The sequence below is a fragment of the Temnothorax nylanderi genome, unplaced genomic scaffold, assembly GCF_030848795.1.
Source record: "Temnothorax nylanderi isolate EJ_2023f unplaced genomic scaffold, tnyl_v1.0 TNYL_tig0608_pilon, whole genome shotgun sequence".
NCBI classification, from domain to species: domain Eukaryota; kingdom Metazoa; phylum Arthropoda; class Insecta; order Hymenoptera; family Formicidae; genus Temnothorax; species Temnothorax nylanderi.
Window position 1 is genome coordinate 26,369 of NW_027249670.1, and position 10,002 is coordinate 36,370.

At 42.8% G+C, this 10,002-nt stretch overlaps 1 pseudogene; it reads right to left on the reverse strand.

The window, feature by feature from the left end:
* Positions 1-737: 737 nt before the first annotated feature.
* On the reverse strand, positions 738-3,489 carry LOC139784298 (uncharacterized; annotated as a pseudogene).
* Positions 3,490-10,002: the final 6,513 nt, after the last annotated feature.

A 10,002-nucleotide genomic window follows, 5' to 3' on the forward strand; every position in this document is an offset into this window, starting at 1 on the left:
GATTTATCTACATTTAATATCAGTTCCTTTTCCTCTAAATATCTTTCTAGGCTTTTCAGCATTTTCTTCATTTCTCCTTCCGTCTCCGCCATCATCGCTAGGTCATCTGCGTACGCCAAGGTATATATTCTCCTTCTTCCCAGTCTTACGCCTCCATTCTGTCTTTTCTTTAGAAAGTCCTCCACGTCCGCGATAAATGTTATGAACAGGAGCGGGCTCAGTGGGCATCCTTGCCTCAGCCCTCCCTCTGTCCAGAACTCTTCTGTGCACTTGTCTCCTACAATTACTCTGTTGATCGTTTCCTCATAAATATCTTTTATTCTGTCGATTAGTTTCCAGTTTATGCCGCGTTCTTCCAGAACCTTCCATAGTTTCTTTCTGTTCACCTTATCAAACGCTGCCTTCAGGTCTGCAAAGAAGACGTAGAGTTTTCCCCTCTTTTTTGTTATTGTTTTTTCTGCTGCTATTTTCAGTGCAAATATGTTGTCTATGCAGCTTCTCTTTTTTCTGAAGCCTGCTTGCGTCTCTGGGAGCAGCTTTAGTCTTTCGACTTCCTTCCTCAGTTTCTCTTCTAGAATAATTGCATAGATTTTGTATGCCGTGTCCAGTAATGTTACTCCTCTGTAATTTTTCACTTCTTTTCTGTCTCCTTTTTTGTGTATTGGGTATATTATGCCCACTTTCCATCCTCTTGGCAGTTTCTCTCCATTCCATATTTTCCCTATTATTTTCCTCAGTTTTTCTTTTGTTTCCTTGTCTGCATTCAACCACACTTCGTTTTTGAGTCTGTCTTCGCCTGTTGCTTTCTTTTTCTTGAGTCTTCTTATTGCGTTTTCCATCTCTTCTTCTGTGATTTCCCCTCCCTCTTCCTTTGTTTCTTCTTCTCGAGGTTCTTCTTGGCTGCCTCCTGCCTCTTGCTCGTTTTGTGTATCGTTGTTTCCTCTCGTCTCTCTTCCCTCCAATAGCTCCATGAAGTGTCTTTTCCATTTTTGTTCCTCAATGCTTTCATCTGGTTTTTCTCGTCGACCTCTCTCCTTTTTTATGTATCTCTATATTTCTGTTTCATTTTGTATCTCTGCGATTTTGGTGTGCTCTCTTTCTCTTTCCTCTTTCATTTTTGTTTCGCAGAGCTTGTTGTGTCTTTGTTTTTCCTCTATGTAATCTGTTCTTGCTATGTTTCCTTTTTTCATTTGTCTGAGTGATCTATTCAGTTTCGTTTTGCTGTTTCTGCAGTTCTTGTCCCACCAAGGTTTTTTTCCTATAATTTGCGTTTTGTTCTTGACCTTCTTTTTGTTTATTGCTTTTCGGATTTCTTCTGCCAATTCTTCCCATTCTTCTTGAGTTTCTTCTTTTTCTGCTTTCCTCATCTTTAGATTTTCTTGGTATATTCTTATTCCTTCTTCGGACCAATCTTCTATCTCTATCTCTTTTGGTTCTTCTTTCTTTCTTGTCTCCTCTGTTGTCGCCTTCAGTTCTATTTCTAACGGTTGGTGGTCTGATTCTGTCCTCTCTCCTATCCTGAAGCTCTTTATTTTTTCCCATGTTTCCGCATTGCAAATTGCGTAGTCTATTACTGAACTTCCTTTTGCTCCTGTGAATGTCCATTCTCCCTGATCGTCGCCTTCCTTGTTTCCGTTTAGTAAGCCTAGTCCCATCTTCTCTATTTTTTCCAGTAGGTCGGTTCCTTGTTTATTCATTATTTTGTCTTTCGAGTGCCTCTTGCTTCTTTCCTCTTCTCCATCCCATAATAGTTCTCCTTTCTCTGCTGTTCTAGCGTTGAAATCTCCTCCACTAACATTTTCTTCTTTCCTTCACCTTCGATTATTTCTTCCAGTTCCTCCAGTGTCTTCTTTTTGCCTTCCCTATTGTAGATTGAGATGATTTTCCATTTTCCTCTGTTGATTTCTACACTGTAGCTAATTATACCTTGTGTTTCTTTTTGTACTTCTTCCATCCTGATATTTTTCTTCACCCCCGTTATCATACCTCCCGCTCCTCTGCCCTTCTTCTTGTCTCTTACCGCGTACTGTGTTACCCAGTTGTATTCTTTTGGCATCAGGGCTTCCATTTTCTTCCATCCTTTCTCCTCTATCCACGTTTCCGTGAAGTTAATTATGTCAAATTCTCGTACATAGTCCCAAAACTCTTTGTCTTTTTTTGCGATTCCTGCCGTGTTCCAAAACATTGCCCTAATCTCTTTTTGTGTTTTCTTACCGTCCTTACATTCTTTTATGTTATGCCGGGCCGTTATTGTTTTATCGGGTTTGCCGGGTTTTGCCTGTTCTGAAAAGACTCTCTCAGTCCTTCTCCCTCCTTCCATATGAAAGTCCTTTCGTTGACCATTAGTTTCTTGTAGCCTATCTTCACTTGTTCTCCTCGCTCTTTCTTCATTTTCGCAATTCCTACCATCTTTTTTTGCACATCTCTTTCCTTTTTTGTTAAATCGTTGTCAATGTACAGTTTCTTGCCTTTCAATTTACTTTTCTTTGCCAGTATTTCTTTTTTCTGTTGCCAGCTTTTTAGTCTCGCTATAAGCATTCTTCCTCGCTGCTCTCTTCCTATCCAATACGCGTCCTCCACGTCCACCTCTACTTGCAGTTTGTATCTCATTATATGTTCTATCGTTCCTTTGGGTGAGCCTTCTTTTGGCAAATCCTCTCCTTTCAGCGTAATATTGTTCCTTCTTTCTCTTCTCTCTCTTTCTTCCTCTCTCTCTTCCAGTTGTAACATTCTTGCCATTTTCTTCTCCATTTGTTCTTCTTTGATCTCCAGTTCCTTCAATCTGTTTTCCATTGTCCTTTTTTCCTTCTCCCACTCCTCTTGTTTCTTTTTCCATTCTTCTCTTAAGTCTTGTATTTCTGATCTTATTGCCTTGTTTTCTTTTTTATCTCTTCTGTATCTTTCTTAATTGTTAGCATGATTTCCGTTAATTTATCTAGTTTATCCATGTCTGCCCCTTTTTTGTTTTCTATATTCATCTCCTCTTGCGTCCTTTCTGCTCCTGATGTTATTCCTGTCCTCTTAGTTGGCGGTGATCTGCCCACTGTTCTTGATTTTTCAAACTTCTCGAGTAATTCCTTCTCTGTTCTTATCCTATCTTCATCTTCTTCCCTCTTCCTCTTAAACGAGTCAATAGTCGATTCGCTGTTATTCCTTTGTCTTCCAAGGTGTACTGCGTTGATCGGCCTTCCTTTCTTTTTTGACTCCTTTTGCCTTTCCGTGCCTTCTCCTGTATTGCTCATTAATACCGCTCGGTGGTTCCCCCTTCACTGTTCGCTTTGTCGTCGCAGCTTGCGTCTCTCACCTCTCTATATCCGAGGCACCCCCGGGCCGTTGGTGTTCGCTTTTTGATAGGTTTGCGAACCCGGCAGCTGGTTTCCCTTATTGTTCCCTAACCTCCAAAGCTTTCTCAGCCTTAGAAACTCCGGAAAAACGTCTCCCCTGCAGTTCCTCTGCTGCTTCCTTCTATATCCAAATAAAATTGCAATTTTGCGCTTGCAGAAAATCTGTAACAAAGTCGCCCGAGGGCGATGCAACGGCAGATAAATTCGGCAATAAGCAGACGCGCTCGACAGACGTGCTTCTGTTTACTTACGCTCGGACTTCCCCCCTGGATATATGATATAATATTTCTTAATGTCGGGTGAATGTCAGAAACCAGTGCCGGCTTATTACGAAATTTTGTGTTCGTAAATATATTTATAAAGTTAAAACATCCTTATGAAATCCTTACAAGGGCCTCATTACACAAAAATAAGAAAAACCTTTCTTATGGCATCCTTAATAAATAATGATCGGGACCTCATCCGGTTAGCCCTAATAAATAAGTATTTATGAAGTTAAAATATCCTTATCAAATCTTTACAAGGGTCTTACTAGACAAAAATAAGGAAACCTTTCTTATGGCATCCCTAATAACTAATGATCGGCGCCTTATGTTATGTAAGGCCATCCCTAACAAATTTTTACACGGGTGGCTGATAGAACCTTGGCCGGCAATTGACTGCCGTAGCATCGGCCAAGCGTTGGTCTTCATTGTAATGCCAGATTATTCTATATAGGTAGGCAGTCAATTATTTGCCAGTGATGGCCCAGTACTGTCTGACAGAATGTTGGGCGACGTACGGCTGCCAACCATCGGCCAAGTGTTGGTCTTTGTTGTAATCCCGGATTATTCTATATAGGTAGGCAGTCAGTTATTTGCCAGTGATGGCCCAGTACTGTCTGACAGAATGTTGGGCGACGTACGGCTGCCAACCATCGGCCAAGTGTTGGTCTTCGTTGTAATGCCGGATTATTCTATATAGGTAGGCAGCCAGTTATTTGCCAGTGATGGCCCAGCACTGGCTGATAGAACCTTGGCCGACAATTGACTGCCGTAGCATTGGCCAAGCGTTGGTTTCATTGTAACATCTGGCAACTCCTATATGGGGGGCCATATTCCGTGTAGTGTGATTGGTTGTATGCTTTTAGAAGAATTGACCAATCACAAAGCTCAGAATGCCCCATTTCGTATAAGCTAGTCGCAGCACTATTACTTATCTCCGTGAACGCACTAAACGCAGTATAGTCGATCTGGCCACTGGTTTCCACCTCTTTACAACAAACGCTATATTTAATAACACGCTGGACCAGAACCGAAACGAAAACGTGATTATAATTGATCATATCATTCAACATATCGACTGATACATTTGCGACGGAAAAAGATTTCCCTCAGGCACTCAAACGTGCTTTTATACAATATAATACCTCGATACCATCTTCAGCTCATGTTGAACGGTTGTTCAGTGCAGGAGGACTCGTTTCCTCCTGCACTGAACAACCGTTCAACAATGAGCTGAAGATGGTATCGAGGTATTATATTGTATAAAAGCACGTTTGAGTGCCTGAGGGAAATCTTTTTCCGTCGCAAATGTATCAGTCGATATGTTGAATGATATGATCAGTTATAATCACGTTTTCGTTTCGGTTCTGGTCCAGCGTGGCGACAAAAAAATTTAACTTTTAACTTTTTAATTACTAATTATTATTAACTTAACTTTTAATTCAATTAATTTCATTATGGATTAACTTGTATCTTAACTAAGTTAAATTTTCAAGGCTGTTAACTTTAACTTAACTTAGTTAAAAAAAAAGTTAACTTACCCAACCTTGAAAATTTGTAACTCAAAAATAAAAAATTAAATTAAAGTGTTTAAACGTAGAAAAAAAGATTGCTCGGGGGGCGGTAGAACCGTTCCCGGATTTGCGAAAAATGCGAAATACGTGACTCGAAGGACCAGGGGAGGTGTGTATCGTCTCCCCAAAGCAAATTAACGAGAGTAAAAATGCGACTCACCGTTCGGGAGGCCGTCGTCTCCTGGAGGATCCGTCTCTTTAGCAAGCTCGTGGGCAGCACGTGCAGCAAGCGCGGGCAAGGCAGGCAGCTAGGCAAGCAAGGCAAGGCAGAGCAGCAAGCAGGGCAGTAAGACAAGCAAGGCAATGCAGCAAGCAAGGCAGGCAGAGAAATCACACTTCCGGAAAGCGAGCTCTATGTGGCCTCCCGGATGTTCGAGTGTGCACGTACAGCGTGTGCACCCCGAGACGTCGTGACGATGAGTCTCTTAGGCTGGTGTGTCCTCTCGGACGGTTTGACTATGAGTGTCTGCTCGCGGCGCTGGAAAGTGTCGCGAGCGAGTACTTGCTCTTTCCTCAGGCGGGTGCCCTCGTGGGGTGAACGAGGGCAGCACCGATTGGTGAGTCGCGAAAATATCGATTTTACGGGTCGATCGCGATCCGCCAACGTTTCGCACGAGTCACCGAAAATACATCAATTTATAGATACTATTATATACAGATATGAACATTAACTAGACTAATGACTTCAATATATATACAATGTGGCGAGCGGCAAACAAAGATAAAAAGATTGCTTAAACTATAGTTTTTCCAATAATTTGCTCATTAATTGCTTGTAAGTTTCTTTTTGAGATTTCAATCTTTTTCTGTGTCTTCTTTTCTTTTCTTTTTCATGTTTTTCCATATATTCTGTCAATACATGTAATTGTTTTTCCATTTTTCTTTTCTTAGGAGGTGGAACTACTACGTTACTGTCTTCATCAGAGTTTTGCTCTTCATCAGTTGAAGGAGATAAAACCTTCTGTGAAAGATTTGATGCAGTAGCCACAGGCTGCACGCTATGAGATTTTCCATATATCTCTTCCATGTCATCATAGTACTTGCATTTTTTAAGTGATGCTCCGGACTTGGAATTGTGACCTTTTACTTTAATATAATTTTTTCTCAAATTTTTCCACTTATTTTTGATTTGTTTTATAGTATATTTAGGAAATTATCTATTATGTTGCTTGTTATCGCTCGCAGTTTACTTTTTCCTATATATACGAGGCTCGCTGAGATAAATCGATTCTGTTTTACATAAAAAACTCATAAACTATCTTTATTGCTTATCCCCGCAGGGTTTGCAAGTCGTTTTTATAAGGAACGTTACCCAAACCTTTACACTACTACCCTTTCTCCTCTTACTTTAACCATTTTGGACCAACGGCTTAACGTCTCTTTCCGAAAGACGGAGCCCAGTTTGCTCCGCACAAGAGCCTATCTTGCACGGAGGGGCGCAGCTTCGGAAAAATATTCCATGTTTACATGGCTCTAGTGGACTCGAACCTGGTTCCTCAGATTACGAGTCTGGCGCTCTACCACTAGACCACACTGCCGCCCTGATTCTGTTTTACATTTTAACCTTTTATTTGAACATTTTTTAACACTTTCCACAGTTTAGACATTTATGGCAACTTGAACATACATTCTCTTTATTATATTTTCTTTGGTTATAATTATAGTTTCCTCTATTATTTCTCCTTCGTTCTCTTCCTGACTTCGTCTGCGTAGCTATACTTCGATGTATCACTTCTGGTCGTTGTGATTCCGAGGTCTGCGTAGCTATACTTCGATGTATCACCTCTGGGCGTTGTGATTCCGAGGTCTGTGTAGCTTTAGTGTCGTGGTTTCGAGGAAAGGGAGGTAGAGGAGAGATGAGCCGTGGTACTTGAAACTTTTTCAAGAGTAACTTCAACTCTGGCTTCGGCGTTGAGGTTACTGGAAGGAAAGGAGATTTTGATTTTGGTGAAACCAAGAGTGTTGGTCGGCTGGCGCTAAGAATCGGCGAGTGGCCGAAAGGTCGTCCTGCGCCAGATAGCGACCTTGCGCTTATGGTTACGTTACCTCTTGGTGACGGTGTCCTGGCACCGGAGGTATGAGGACTCTCGAGGGAAGGTAAAGATCTCGCCGTCGAGCGTTGAGCGTCGATCTCTTGGTGGCTAGCACCGGAGGGTGGTTTTATAATCACCTTCCTCCGAGGGTCTGGCACCGCACGCCTTGCGCTGGGTGGCGGTTGAGAACCGCTTTTCGGAATCACTTTCTTCGGCGGATTCAGGAAGAGGTCAGGAGCCGTGTGTCTTGCACCGGGAGTCGACTGGGCGTCGTTCGCAGGGCTGTCGCTCAATACCACCTTTTTCCTCTTTACAGTATAATGCTGTAAAGGGAGAGGTTGTGTTCTGCGTCGTTCCGTCGACTGCTTAATCACCGCTTCCTCGGCGAGCCGGGAAGGGTGCTGGGTGTTATTGGAGCGTGGCGTGGTGAGGCTAGCTCAACTGCTTCGGCCGACTGCTCACAATCTACCAAATCTTTCCTGCGACGGGCTCCTCTTTTATACCCGAGAAAATCGGCGGCAAGTATCAACAACGGGATTGCTAGGATACTTGCGTTTCGTGAAACTTGCAATCTGTCATCCAGGAAGCGATCTGAAATTCTCGCTTACCGATGACTTGAATCTCTCTACTTTTGACGACTTGAATTTGCCCCGCGCGCATCGTAAATAATAATCTGCTTGCTGTCGCGGAAACCACGTGTCGTCGGAGCGGAGGTACAGAGGTTACCCTGGAGGCTGGTGGCTTACGGAGGTTGCCACATTACCCCCTTCGTTGATTTAGAGTTGTGCGATTTGAAAGCGTACCGTCTTGCGAGATATTCTGCCACTGCGAGTTTCTACCTCTGAAGGCGTTGAAGCATCCTTAGATTGTTGAAGTTTTTCAGGAGATTTTTCAGCTTGATCCTGTTTTGCTAGAAAATAAGCCGGTTTTAAGCGATCTATAGATACGTTAACATTTTTATCATTAATTCGTAACTTGAAGACTTTTTCGCCTCTGCAGAGAACTTCGAAGGGACCATCGAAAGTGGGTTGCAGAGTCCGCGTCGGAGCATCATGTCTAAGGAAAACATGTGTTGATTTCTCTAGATCTTTATGCTCAAATGTCGCAGTTGTTCCGTGCCTTTTAATTGGTTGAGGCCGGAGATTATTCATTGTCTCTCTCAGCCTTTGTAAAAATTCGCTCGTTACGTTTGCTTGTGGATTCTCTTGAAAAAACTCTCCCGGAAGTCTTATGGTTTCTCCATAAACTAGCTCCGCAGGAGTTGTTTGAAGATCCTCGTTGAAAGCAGAACGAATTCCCATCATGATGACAGGCAATACCTCCGTCCAAGCTTCAGTCCCGTGGCATTTAATCGCTGTTTTAATTTGTCGATGCAGGCGTTCAACCATGCCATTAGCTGCAGGATGATAAGCTGTTGTTCGGATATGCGTGGTGCCTGTTAGCTTGGTGAGTTGTCGAAACAGGTCGGCCTCGAACTGCCTTCCCTGATCTGTAGTAACTCGAGCTGGAGTGCCGAATCTCGCTATCCAATGCGTGAAGAAATTCTCTGCAATCGTTTCTGCCGAAATATCCGAAACAGGGATGGCTTCGGACCACCTTGTAAATCGATCAATTATGGTAAGACAATACCTGTAACCTTTGGAAATTGTTAATGGTCCTACCAGATCCATATGGATGTGTTCGAATCGTCCAGAAGAGCTGCAAAAATTTCCGATAGGCGATCGATTGTGCCTTTGAATTTTTGATCTCTGGCAAGCTATGCAAGCTTTTGTCCACTTATGGCAATCCGCTTTAATTCTGGGCCAGACATACCGCTGTGCGACAAGTTTTGCCGTTGCTCTTGTTCCTGGATGTGACAGACTGTGTAAGGACTGGAAAACTTGTTTCCTGAAACCCTCCGTCACAAAGGATCGAGCAAAAGGCGTTGTAGTGTCACAATAGAGTGTGGAGCTGTTTCCAGGGATTGGAACTTCGGAATCCTCTTCTTGTGCTCTCGCCAAATCTTCTAGATTGATTGCGGTTTGAATTTCTTCAATTCTCGACAGGGCGTCAGCGACAACATTCTCTTTTCCTGAGATATGTCGAATATTGGTAGTGAATTGTCCAATGTACTGCAGATGACGTGCCTGTCTGGGAGAGCTATGCTCCGCAACCTGCTGGAAAGCATAGATAATCGGCTTGTGATCGGTATATACAGTAAATATTCTTCCTTCGAGGAGATGTCGATAGTGTTTGATTGCCAAATAAATGGCCAAAAGCTCTCTATCATAAGGACTGTACTTTTGTTGAGCAGGATTCAATTTTTTGCTGAAGAAAGCCAACGGTTGCCAGTCTTCTCCATCTCGTTGCTGGATTACGGCACCGACAGCTGTATCAGATGCGTCTGTTGTTAGAGCAATTTCTGCTTCTGGCTTTGGATGCGCAAGAAGAGTTGCTCTCGAAAGACTTTCTTTGCACCTGATAAAGGCTTCTTCAATTTCTGCATTCCAAGTGATTGGAGCTTTCTTTTTCGTCTTTGGGCCACCAAGCAGACCATTTAACAAAGCCTGATCCTTGGCGGCTTCTGGGATAAATCTTCTATAGAAGTTTAAGGTTCCTAGGAACCGTCGAAGCTGTTGGACATTTTCTGGTTTTGAAAAATTTCTGATTGCCTCGATTCTTTCCTGAGGGGGTTGAGTGCCTTTTTCTGATACCTCGTATCCAAGAAAAAGGACTTTTTCTTTCCCGAAGATACATTTGGCTGGACTCAAAAGAATGCCATATTCTTCTAGTCTTTTGAAAACTTTGC